The sequence below is a fragment of the Accipiter gentilis genome, chromosome 23 (assembly GCF_929443795.1).
Source record: "Accipiter gentilis chromosome 23, bAccGen1.1, whole genome shotgun sequence".
Classification (NCBI taxonomy): Eukaryota; Metazoa; Chordata; class Aves; order Accipitriformes; family Accipitridae; genus Astur; species Astur gentilis.
The window spans coordinates 2550708-2564065 of record NC_064902.1 but is presented as its reverse complement, the minus strand read 5'-3'; the positions used below and the strand labels follow the sequence as shown (position 1 = coordinate 2564065).

The window sequence follows — 13358 nt, the reverse complement described above, 5'->3', positions numbered from 1 at the left end:
CCGGGCCGCCGCGCACCTCCCCTCCCGAGGCGGGAGCCCCCGCCCGGGCCCCGCGGCCGACAGGGACGCTGGCCCCGGCGGCGGAGGGGGAGCGCCGAGGGCTCCGCGATGAGCCGCGACCCCGCAGGTACGGAGAGGGCCGATTCCTCCTCCTTCCTCCCCCGGTCCCTGTCAGGGGCCGAGCGGCCGCCCTTGCCTCGCCCTGGTTTCCCCTCACGGCCGAGGCGACGGCCGGGTCAGCGCGCCCGGGGCTGAGCCGCCGCTGGGAGCCAGCCGGCGCCGCTCCAGGCGCCAGCGCCGAGGAAGAGCGAGCCGGGGAGAAAGGGGAGAAGGGGGAGCCCTTCTGCCCCTCGCTCCCTGCCGCGTCCTCTGCCGCTCACCAGCCCGACGCCGCTCCTACCTATGTCACTCCCTCCCGGCGGCTCCCTGCAGGCGCTCGTCCCGCTCGGTGCCGTCCGTTTCGTTCCTCATCTAAAATGGCGGCCTCACACTCAGCGAGACATTTATCCTCCGCCCATCGACCTCTCGGCACTCGGCTCCTTCCCTCTCGCCTTCTTTTCCCGTCCTCCTCCTCCCCGCCTCTCGGCCTGACCGCGGAGCGCCGAGCTGTCGATAGAACCCGCTCCGCCCCGCGCCCCCGCCCCCTTTGCGGGCCGCCATTTTGGAGCGGCGGCGGCTGAGGCGGCAAGCTGAGGGAGGCGAGGCGAGGTTCTGCCGCCGCCGCCGCGGTTGCCTCTGCTCCTCCACCCCTTCTTGGGTCTAACCGGTCTGGGAGTGGGCGATGAGCCCTGCCGCTGTGCCGGGGGAGCCGGAGCGGACCCTGCCGGGGCGACCGAGCCGCCTCCCTTCAGTCCTCCAGAGGCGCCCGCAGCGCTGCCGCCAGCCCGGCGTTACGGCCGCCTCCCTGCAACCCCGCGCCCCCCGCTCAGCTCAGCTAAGCCTAGCCCAGGCCAAATCTCTTGCTTGCTCGACAGTTAATTAAACGGCGCCCTTCGGCAGTCGGTTAGCTCACGGGTGCGTGTGTGCGCACCGGCGGGGCCCCGCGGGCAGGGCCGTCCCTCCCTGGGCCGACACCTGCCTCAGTCGCGCTGCCAGCGCAGAGCCCGTAAGACTTACCTGTTCAAAAGCAAGCCCTGTTTCTGAAGGGAACAGGCAGAAATTCCCAAGGGGCGGTACGGGCTGAGAGGGGTGGGGTGTGAACTGCTGGGAAAGGTAGCTGGGGAGACATTAAAAAAAAAAAAAAAAATAGCGTGCAACCTCTTTTCCTGGAGGAGACAGGGAACAGCTGCCAGACAGCAATCCCCTGTATGTAACTCGGCACAGCCTCCATGTAAGAGTAAAGATACTGAAGGACTCTGCTGGTTGTTAAGTTGCTGCCCGTGCACCACAAACCAACCTATTTTAGGTCAGGCTTTGAGAATGTACAGCACTGCCCGTTAAATGGTAAACAGTTAATTTATCATCCCAAAACAAAACTTCTAAGGTTAGCCATTGCAAAATAAAACATTTCTCCTAGAACTGTTTTTAAAGAGCATAGACGTTTGTGTTTGTAGTCACATAAGTTACGTTAATTGTTAATTAAATGAGCACTTCTCTAAGAAGAGCCTCCAGCAAAATTCTCTCAGCCTTATTTGGGATTTCTATACAGAAGAAAGTTCATTCTGATATAAACCAAGGCTTGAGTTCAGCTAAAGTAACATTAAGCTCAGCGAGGCATAGCAAGGGCAAGAAAAGAAAAGCAGCACTGTTGGGCTTGCCTCTCCTAAGTACCAAATAAGAAAAAAAAACCATACAAAGTTTTTAGCTACTGGTGCTCTCCAGGAAGAGGTATTGTTGCCAAGTAATAGGAGATTGAAATGGGCATGGCAACCAGGAGCTCTAGAAGGCCGAAACAGAAATTTCCATGTCTCTAGAATACTGTGATTCAGTACTTTATTCTCATATGTCCTAGAAGTTACCCACTTATTCCAGTGTAATAATGCCTTCAATTTAGAGGATATTGCTAGAAGAAAGATTTAACTAAACTTTTGTAGCACTCTTTTGTAAGACAAACCACGTGGAGATTTCAACTTTTCTATTGGGAAAAGCGCTTATTCTCTTTTTCTCTTCCCCATTGCCATGGGCTCAGACCTACCAAAAAAAAACCCAGAAAAACAAATCCAGACCAAGATGGTGTCTAGCAAAGACAAAATTTTTAAATGTGACTCATTCTTTTCAAATTCTTAAAGAGTAGCTTTTCTTTTAAATGTCACATTTAAACTGCAGGAGTCCTCTGATGCACATACACAGTTTACATGACTTTAACAGGAGTCATATCTCTTTATCTGACTGCAAGAGTTGGCCCAGGAGAAACAAATAAACTCAAAGCAGTGTGTACAATAAATATTCACATGGCTTAAAACTAAGCATATCCATGTAATATGGTAGACAGTAGTACAGATTTTTGCAAAATATGCAAAAGGAGCTTGAAACATTTAATATAAAATATAAGTAAGAACATGCCATGAGAAGCTTAAAAAGAAAAAGGGAAAGAAAATAGGGATAACCACCTCAAGAAGAGGTGGTTTTGACAGAAGACTTTTCATAAAGTTTTAAAATTCTTTTGAAAGAGTAGAAGGATCAAGGATTGTAATCGTGGAACAAATGAACACATGGAGGAAAGCAAGCCAAATTTCAGATAGTTAAACGATGTGGCACATGCAAAGAAATACAATAATTACAAGAAAAAGAAAAGCAAACAAGGAAACCAAGCAAAGAAACTCAAACATTGCAGCACTAAAGTAAAAGGGAAACAAAAATTGAACAAACTTTAAACTGAAAATTATTAGCATTCTTCCTGATGTTGATCTGTTTTATGTTTGTGTTTAGTGGTTGGGTTTACCATATGTTTAACATGTGAATGTCCAGGTATTAGACCTTCATTTGTCCAGCCATATAATCAAATCTTACATTTTCACCATCTGAAGTGTTTTCTACCTCTTATAAAAAGCAGCCTGAGGAGTGATTAGAAAGAGAATGAGAACCAGTGCCACTAGAGTTTAGAGCAGGCTGAGTTAGTGACAATAACTGTTATCTTGAGATATTAGGCAAATCCGTCTACTGTTTGTAGACTTGGGAACTCCCTTTTATCCAGTGAGTGTGTCGCACAGGCAAAGCCATCTCAGCTTCACAGACTTCAGTTTCCTCATAGTTAAAAACGGGATAGATGATTCTAAGTGGCCGTCTTTGAGAAGAGTTTTACTATTGACTGCTGAAAAGAAGTGTGTAAAAGTTAAACCTATTACTTATTTGTTGTGGTTCAGTTTGCTATGTGCAATATTCATGTATTCCCAGTCTACTTAAGTGCGATTACTTGGGGAGTCTCAAAAAATATAACAAGTTTTAAGTGGTATCATATAACCTCAACTGTATCTTTAGTACATAAAATACCTATAAGCCTCAGAAGAATGAGTAGCAAGAATTAGCAGTGTAATGATGGCTGGGAAAAAGAAGAAATGTATATACACATTTTATTATGGAATTTTGGGTATCAAATCTTACTCCCTTACTTCTCAAGCCAAGGACTGCTGTAGACAAACTTTGCCATTTTATCCAGGGTTATTCAATCTGAGCCACATTCAGAGCATTGTACTTCTGCATGTTATTTTGATATATGCTATAAATTATTCTCTTATTACCCCATAAGATTATTTTTTTCTTTTGAGTAAGAGAACACTGCTTAGGAAAAATTTAAGTCAAGTTAGAAACAAAAGAAGTCCAATGTACAGAGGCCAGGAAGAAGGTGGCCTTGAACAAGTCAAGCAATAGCAACCAAAAAGCTAAGTACTCCAGATAAGGAATATGTTATTTGTATGATGATGCATAAACTATTTTTATTTTATAGTTCAGCTGATAGACTTTATTATTTCCCCATGTCACTGACTTGATCAAAGAAGAGGGGTGGGAATGTAATTTATAGTTTGGTTTTTTTCATGCATTGTAGAATTTAAATTGCATACATTACTTCAGAACAACAGGACATCTTATATATGAAGCTGTTAACAAAGCAATTAACTTGTTTTGCTGGAATGGAAATGGTAGCACAGTCTGTTCACATTAATTATTTTTTTTTATTTTATCCTGGACAAACTCTTAACTTTTTATGTTATCCTTATACAACTAAATTTGGTTGCTACTGGGCTGGCTACACTGCATGCCTTTCTCCACTCTGTTCAGCATCTCTTAGGCCAAATAGTGAAGCTAAATCTTGGGGGTCTTTCTCTTCTGTATGAAAATAACACTGACTTCCCATAGGCACAACACAACAGACACCTCCTTCCAAAAGCTTTGGTCTTTATCATCAGTCATAGATTAAGCATGTAGTGACTTCCATTGCTTCCCTGGAAAGGCTGGATTCTGGAAGCAGATCCATTTAAGTAATTACTACACTTAGAAAACTCAGGGGAAGTCAGTCAGGCTATGAGACAGGGTTGTGTAGGCTTGTGTATCTGCAGGTTCTAACACCCAAGGATCTCCTTCAGTAAATCTTCATCTCAGTGTAAAGTCAAGTCATGTACTTCATGATACAGAATGGACTGTCTGATACAAACCTCATAGATACTGAAGTGTGAAGTAAGAACAGCATATATTTTTAAATTCACTTTAGTTTATTTACTTCCAGGGTCAAGCCAATTTAAGTGCTTTAAGACAGTTACCAAGAGCTGTCATGCAAGGTTTCTTTTGTTAAGTTTTACACACGCACACACCTTGTGAGACACACTGGCTGAGGTAAATATGTTGTGCCATAGTTGCCTCCACAATACTGCAAACAAGTTCTGCCTTATGTGTCGACCACTTCATTCTGTATATGAATTTAAGTTAGTATCTTTATTTTTTCCTTTCTTTCTTCTTTTTTACTGCTTTAACACTTTGATTTAAGAAACATGTTTATCTAAAAAACATATACAATTCCTTGTAATGTCAAGGACTATTATCCTCTGCAGATTTGTATATTCTTCCAGAATCAATTCCACCTCTAATACTATAATCCATCTATTAGGTATTCGTACTTACATGGTTCTTGGGTTGTCCTTATATAAACTTAACAATAAAAATATTTGATGCAAACATCAATTGCAATAGATTTTCAATACAAGTTTGTGTGGAAACAGTTCAGAGTAAAATTGAAACAGATTTTTGTTAAGCCTTGCAGTAATATATAAATTATTCTGAGAGAGCAGCTCTATAAACAGTAAATAATAATACCTTACTGAAAAAAAGTTGTATTAGCCTTTCTTCACTGATAATCTTACACAAAACACTCTTAAAGTTCTCAACAAACTCTCTACCAGTTTTCAGTCCTCCATATGCTCCTACTGTAATTTATGGTATTATAGATATCCAGTGTCTCTGGGCTTGTTATGTGGAGTGCAGCAGAGAATTTCTGGTTCTCCAATTTCAGTGCAATGCAATTTGCTTCTAGGAAAATTCAGAGGCACTGCACTACCCCATCCAGTTCTCTCAGACTCTTCTCCAGACAGGGTGAGTTAAGTTGCTTTCCTGAATTTTAGCGACTCATTTGCAGTACTTATTACCAAGATTTAATTTTCTTCTAGTGCGAAAAGAAGTTGTGACACATAAGAAAACTGGTCATAACTTGGAAACCTGAGGTGTAAAGTGCAGGTCCTGCTTACAGACAATTGTCCCTGCTGCCTGACTCAGCCCATGTCCATTGACTCATTTGCTGTTCTACACCTTGGCTACCCATTTGTTTGCAAATGCAGTATAAGCTGACAGAAAAAAATAAAATAAATAAAAATATCACTAAAGCCATGTGGTTTCAAAGTGATCACTGTTAAATTGTGTCTGACAGGTGTTGTTATATTCTATTAGGTAACCATAGCTGTGGTTTTTTCCCTGTAGTTGGAAATGTATTGGAGGGATAGCATTTAGATTCCCAATAGAAGGATTGAGAATCTGGGTAACATTCCTTTCGTCACAGACAGAACTTGGGAAGCTTCAAAGGAAGCAAAAGACAAACGTACTAAGTCAATTGGTATACCACCATTTACTGAGAATATCAAAGCATGAAAATGATTTTAGAATAATGTTTTATAATTTTAAGGTGGAGATGCTGAACTGATGGGTGCCACCTGCACAGTGAATAAATACTCAGTCTGAATAAGCATTATTGGAGCTCCAACGGGGGAGGGGGGGAAACCCTAGGCTTTAATTTGTGGCTATTTGAACAGTCATTTCTACTTCATAGACAATAAATACAGCACTTTGATTTATACACATATTCTATTTTTGAAACCTAACCAAACTGGTTTATTGGGTTTATTTTGACTTTCTGAAAAAGTCTAACCACAATAAAATCTATTTAGAGCTAGGTACTACAGTTTAAAAATAACAAAGCATAAGTAGCTCTTTCCTGACGAACATTTTTAGAACCTGGCCTGAATATATAATTGTTCAGCTGCAGAAGATTTTTTTTATTTCACCTGATACAGAGATACATAAAGAGACTGATCATCTGATTTGGCATGACCTCAAGCTATGCGTTATTTTTTCTGTGCATGGACAATTTCTAGTATGTGGAAACTGAACTGCATTCAATACTTAGTTTCTCTACAAGTTATTCGTTGTAATAACATACTTTAGAATGACAGCAGAATTTCAGTTTTCTATGAAGAATCACAAGTATTGAATCAGTAGCGATAGGGCAAAATAGGAAGATGTGTGTATGGGCACATATGTGTCTGAGTGTGTGTGTATATATGTTCAAAACATGGAGGGATGATAGGCAAGAAAAAAATTATAAGCTTCTCTTTATCTTTTCATAAATCCTATTTGTTGTGATTCTTCATTAAAAAGCCAAACTACTTTTATAGTTTTGATGAGGAACCTATTCTTGTTGTATGTTTGTACTGCATACAGAAACACTCAACATATGCTCATTTTGACAGCACACTCAGCTTTTATCAACAGTAGATTCTAGGAGACAAGGGAATCAAAAGCAGTCTAGCCAGTGTATCTATCCAAGCTGCTCTCCAGCACTCTGGATAAAGCCAGACTAATTAGAATATAGGTATAAGGTTATAAATACCTGGCACCATTCAAAGGTTCAATGTATCTAGCAAGAAGACAAATTAAAAGTCCATTTTAGCCATGTGCATACATTCAGGTACTAAGAGAAATGGAACTCTCATTTACTGGATTCTGTTGTAAAAAGCTATACAAATTAAGAAGAAAAAAAAAGTATTTGGCTTTCAGCACAAGCCTATTTATCCATTGTCTTTCAAGTTCACCCCAAACATTCAGATAAACAAAGATAGGTGATCAAAGGCACATATTACCTTTGGCAATATACCCATGTTTTAGCTGGCTTTTGATACTTTGTACCTCGATGTCGTATATAACAAATTGTGCTTAGAAGGGTATGAAAATTTGAAATTATGTTGTAAGCACATAACTTCAGAAACAGTATACTAATATGACAACAGTGAAAGATTTTTATTATTAAGCTGATTAAGCTTGGTAGCAGTACAAGTTCATAACATAATCTTTCTAAAGCATGCTGGTATGTAGTATTTCAGTGCTAAACTACGGTCCTTTGGTGAAAATTTCAGTATATGCTAATAGACCACATCTCTGTTACAGGTATCAGCATTATTCTTGTCAGCAGCAGAACGCATCAGCAGATTTCACCATGTGAAGCTCTGTAAGATGATACACCAGTGAATTTTAAAAAATTGCATATGTATATAGCTAATTTAGTCTCCGATTATAAAGGTGGGGAATGTTTTTGTCATATGTTTCATGTAATTTGTTACGGCTTTTTTGCTGTTGTTACAAATTCATTTCTGTTAGAAATGGACAGTGGTAATCGGATTGATTATATGCATCAGGATATGCTTTTCCTCCAGTGGAAAAGTCAATTTAATTATGTTTAAAGCTTCTAATACAAGATGATGTTCATTTTGGTCTTATTTTCGTAAGAACTTTTTTTTAATTTCTTTTTGCAAGATAATAAAAACCCAAAACAATGCTATGAGCAAAACAACTAAATTACTTGAACGGTAATTAGCAAAGACATCAGGTCAAAGGAATGCAAACATACAAGTCTATTGCTATGCCTCACTGCAAAACTGTAGTATGCTGCGTTAGTAGATTTGTTAAATCTTTCAGCAATTGCAGAGAAATGAGTATCAACATGTCTGGTTGTACCTGAGTATTTTTAATACTTTTAAGATGTATATCTAATACCCAGATGTATTCAGATTGATTTATTCAGACGTTCCTTAACTTCACATTTATTTCTGTTGGAGACAGAAGCTTTCCATCAGCAACAAATTATGTAAGCCTTTCTTCTGCATTTCACCTAAACAGAACAGTGACATAAGAATTTAAGTAACTGCTAAAACATTATTGCTGAGACATCAGTTTTATTTGATAGTAAGGCAGAATTAAAAAAAAAAAAAAAAAAAAAAAGCCTTTTTGGGGGACTAAATCCCTGTTTTTCATAAAGTAAGCATTGCTGGCATCTTTGTGAGTCAGAGTAACCTGATTCTATGTTCACACATTAACTTTCAGACTGGAAATGAGAAAAAGGGTATTTTTTTTCCCCTAACACATATAAAATTGAATGGAGGGAAAGGAATAACAAGTTCTTGTTGCCAGTATATTTCCTTATAATTCCAACTTGGGTTTGACAACTTCAACATACCACCATTTTAATTCTTTTATATAAGTCATGCTATTACAGAGTATTACTTGTAGTGTTATAGGGTCAGTGGTGCTTTATGATGGTTCTGTAATTGATGTAAAGTTAAATCTTTCCTGGGGCACGTAGGGTGAAACTCAAAAACATTATTGCTATCTGAGGAGGATCAATTGCTGAGACATCTCCCCAGGACATACTTGACAGATACACCTCTTTTAAGACTGTCTTTTGAAAATAAACTAAGGTGGATTTTTTCCTCCTCTTGTGAGGGCCATATGGTGAATAAGAAACAGTATGACCAAGGATATCTTATGTTGGTGCATGGAGTCTTCAGATGCTTTGACCCAGCACTCTCTGGGTAAATTATCTGACTTTTTGTAGCTTTCAGGATCACAGACTTCAAAATTAGCTATTTTAACTAAATATTTGGGTGCAACATTCAGTACAAAGCAATAAAATTATTTTCCCAAGTAATGGATTTTGATATATCAAGTTTTCAAAATCCATTACTTGGGAAAATAATTAGTTGACAAGAATGCAAGCAAAATGATTTGCCTCTTTCCCCCTGCCCCCCCCCCCCCCCCCGCTTCATTTAGCATTTGATAACATACAGTCAACTATGCTTATTCTTAAATATGTATTGCTGATTACAGACACAGTTTTGTTCAAAACAAATATTGCTTTCCAGAATATCTGAAATATGGGATACCTTATATATATTATTATAAATTAAATATATTATAAATTAATATTTCACACCTGCTTTGTTTATATCTAGGAGAGTTCAGGATATTTCCTTTGAAACCAAAGGTCTACCCTCAGATTTTTAGTGCTATCATAGTAAAGCATATTACTGAGATTGTTTACTTCTATAACTTCATGTATAATCACTACACTTTACCCTTTAACTTCTACAATTGTGCTTTCCTACCCATCTTCATATAGCTCAGGGAGATGCAGGAAGGCAAGATTTAGCATAGAATTTTGAGATGGGGATAAAAAAACCCCAAATCGCACAACAAAAAAACAAAACCAAAACAAAACAAACACAACCTTAGAACACATAGATTAAAAAAATAATAATTACCTGTCAGTATCAGAGGACAGGATTTACTAAATTTAGTAAAATCCCTATTAGTAAATTGACTATAAGGAAGAAAAATCATCTCTTCTAGATGCACCTGGCATTCCGCTTTGTCTCCAAGGTGGGCCATTACTTTTAAATGCACAAATATGTAACAATATGTGCCAAGCCTTAGTGCAATTATGTTTTCATTTGAACACACCTTAGAGCAGTCTAGAGTATTTAAACATTATCAATGCAAAGCATTAGCATCATGCACTACCATAAGTGTAACAATTTGTCCTTGTAATATTCAAAGTGGTGAAATCTGGTATTACAAAATATCCCAGTTCCTCTGGTATCTTGAGGAGGGTAGTAAGTGTTACCACAGTAAACTCCAAGTTAAAGACTTTGAGTTATTGTACACATTTGTTAGCCAGTATTCTTTATTTAAAACATGGCATTTAAGAAGCTTCCTTTTATCAAAAGGGGTGATGGCAGCTAGTTCATACATTTGAAAAACACAATGAAATCTCACATCTAAGTGACCAAGAGATAGAACAGGCCTATTCAAGAAGAATTTCCATTTCTATAGCAATCCCAGGAAGTCTTTGCGTATGGGTAAGAAATAGGGTCCGTTCTCATATTTGACACAACATAGTTCATATAAAATAATAAATCATAGATTTATTTAGTTTAATACAGGCCATGTAATTCACTTGAGTATTTAACTTCATCATGTGGAAAATCCTAGTTTCTCTTTGGGATAGGAAATAGACTCAAGTGATTAAAAATCTTCTGGTTACTTTTCCTGGTAGCTTTTTGTTGCTTGTTTTTGTAGGAAGTTAAGAATTCTCTGAGGAAAGCTTCAAGATGTTTTTGTGGCTTTGTGAGTAATGGAAAGAATTTACAACAAAATATGCTACTGCTGCATAGTGATATGGAACAATAAATAATAAAATAGTCAAGAAGTAAGGATCGCTAAGACTCCCTATCTATAAAATAGCTTTTCCTAGAGGAAAGTGGAGCTGCTGTAGAACAACTTATATGAAACATTTGAGAGGATGCTTGCCAAGGAAGCCTACCTTGGAATTTGGCAAAAAGCCACTATGTTCTAATTACCTTTACTTTGCAGTTCAAATTTGTGGTAAGAAAGCACTACTTGGAACTAGCTAGTACTGTATTAGGTTATTAAAAATAACAATTATTTTCTTATGAAGATAGGTAGTTTTCACATTGAATACTGCATTCCTCTTTCAAGGAAGAGAAAGAATAGCAGTTTCCAGAAAACCTTTATCATAGAAGGAGAGAATATAGAATTATTCTTTCATGATAACTTAATGCAGTAGAGAACTTTCAAAGCAATAAGCCATATAAATGCTATTCTTACCACAACTATTTACTACAAGGCATAACACCCTTGGTCTCCGTTAGCATTTTAGAATAAATGAATGTCATTATTAATGTCAGTATGTCATACTGAAGCAGCTGTTGATATGCTATACAGTTGCTTTCAGTTACATTAGCATCTATCTACAAACAGTCTAAACTGCCTTATTTTTAAGCTTAACCTGAACTTGTTATTCTGATTGCCCATTGATATTACAACAGTAAACAAACAGTAAAAAGGCTACTGTTATCAGGCAGCCTTAATCACTATCTGCTTTCATACATTTCTCTCTTCCCCCACCCTTACTACTGCCATCACTTCCAAAGTTGCTGCACCACCTGCACTGCAGTAGATGTATGCCACCCAGTATGCTTTCCCACTGAGAATGCCAACTGCGTTTATCTATTTATAATTAAGCAGTTGCAGGGTGCTTTTTGATTCATAGAAGTTATAGAATTAGGCTAAAAATGTTTTGCAAGTTATTCTTACTAGAATTAGACACTATCAGACAGTTTTAACTAAGTCAGTCTTTATATTTCATCAGAGAACTTTTCATTTTTTGGCTTAATTTCCTGACACAAGCTTTTACTTCCAGCATAAGCAAAGCAGTATGAGTACTAACCTGCATAATAAGCACAGATGATGTGCTCAAAGCAAGTCACAGTTCTGGTAATGTGGACAAGCAGTTCCTGGTTTTTGTCTAGTGTTAAAGCTTCACACTGGGTCAGAGCATTTGGGCTACATTCCTGACTGTCACATGGAGAAAGACTGTGGATTTGGTTAAGTTCTCTGTACCTCAGGTTTCTCCTCTGTAAAGAAAAAGCAGGAGCACTGCTATGCTTTAGGGCTTAGGTGCAATTTCACAATACTTGTAACACAGTCTAATTATATACTGCTGCCAAAGGGACAGTCCTTTTTTCCCCTTTCAGCCCAAGTTGCACATTTCTGCTGCTTCTCTCATGCTGGATCTAGCAGTCATGACACTGCTTGGTGAGTCAGATTTGTATGTTTTCATGACTAATCTCACAATCCCAGCCCTTCTCGATCAATGCAAGGGAAGGAGCAGGAAGGCCCAACTAGTGGATGAGGTGTGCAGAGACTGGAATCTCCCCATTTGGCAACAGCCTACAGATCCAGTTACTTGGTTTGTGAAACTGCAGCCTGAGTAGTTGGAAACGCAGTGATCCCAGAAAGAGTATCTTTTTGCATATGCAAAGTATTATCTCAAAGGCTGTACCTTCTTACTCATCTGTTTATCACACTGACATAAGCAGCAATATTATTATATATAATCAGAGCTGAAGTTGCTAAATTATTTTTTTTTGGTCTATTGTTCATAAATTCCACATATGTTATGATTAATTTACGTCTTACACTATAGGTATTGTCTGGTTTGAAAAAAGCCCATGTGAATTCTTCAAAAGGTTATAAAAAAAAAAAGAATAATAGGAGTAAGTAGGAAGGCAAGAAAGTTTGCTAATAAACATAATTTTTCATTCTACTTGAGACTAAAAAAAACTTACATTGAAAAAGCACAATATTAGATTATGAAATAGCAGATTAAATCTTATGCAAGTGAATGCAAAGCAACAGTCTGGGAGAAGCCAGCCTACATCACCTGTAAACAGTAAGGGGTTCTGGTTTAGCTCTTGTCAACCAGATAGAGAGATGTGGGATTTACTGTGAACAGGTCCCTAAAAATGCCAGCTCAGTGCTTAGCGATGGTTAAGACAAGAAACAATGTTAGGAATTTGGGATGAGAGCTGAGAACAAAACAGAAGAGAGTACTTACTGCATTGTACAAATTAAGGATGTACCACATTTTGAATATAGCATGCAGATTTGTTCCTGTGACAGAATATATGTTTAATAAAATTAAGAGGAATAGAAAAGGGCAGCAGGGACTTTTGGAGGTATAAACCAGCTTCTGCATGGTAAGCAACTAACTAGATTAGGACTCTTCAGCTAGGAAAATGAAAGGATGACACAGAAAAAAGAAGTTATTTTTATAAGACAAGTACATCTCACAAGCCTATATAGTCATCTCCTAGGGACTAAAAAGAATGAGATTTAGGTAAATTGAGAAAGTAGGTATTCTGCTGTATATTTGTAGGCATTTCCTATCCTAGGTTCTCACAGCAATTCACAAACCACAATGAATGCAATGATAGATGATTAGGAAGAGTGCTATAAACAAACAA

At 38.6% G+C, this 13358-nt stretch overlaps 1 protein-coding gene across 3 annotated transcripts in view; it reads right to left on the bottom strand.

The window, feature by feature from the left end:
* RAF1 (Raf-1 proto-oncogene, serine/threonine kinase) overlaps window positions 1–527 on the bottom strand; it is a 45632-nt gene extending 45105 nt beyond the window's left edge. For 2 of the 3 annotated variants that reach the window (XM_049827012.1, XM_049827014.1), the window contains exon 1: window positions 401–527. The gene's annotated coding sequence lies outside the window, so the exon portion shown is untranslated. The remainder of the gene's footprint in view (window positions 1–400) is intronic. The other variant, XM_049827013.1, reaches the window with a different exon arrangement.
* Window positions 528–13358: the final 12831 nt, after the last annotated feature.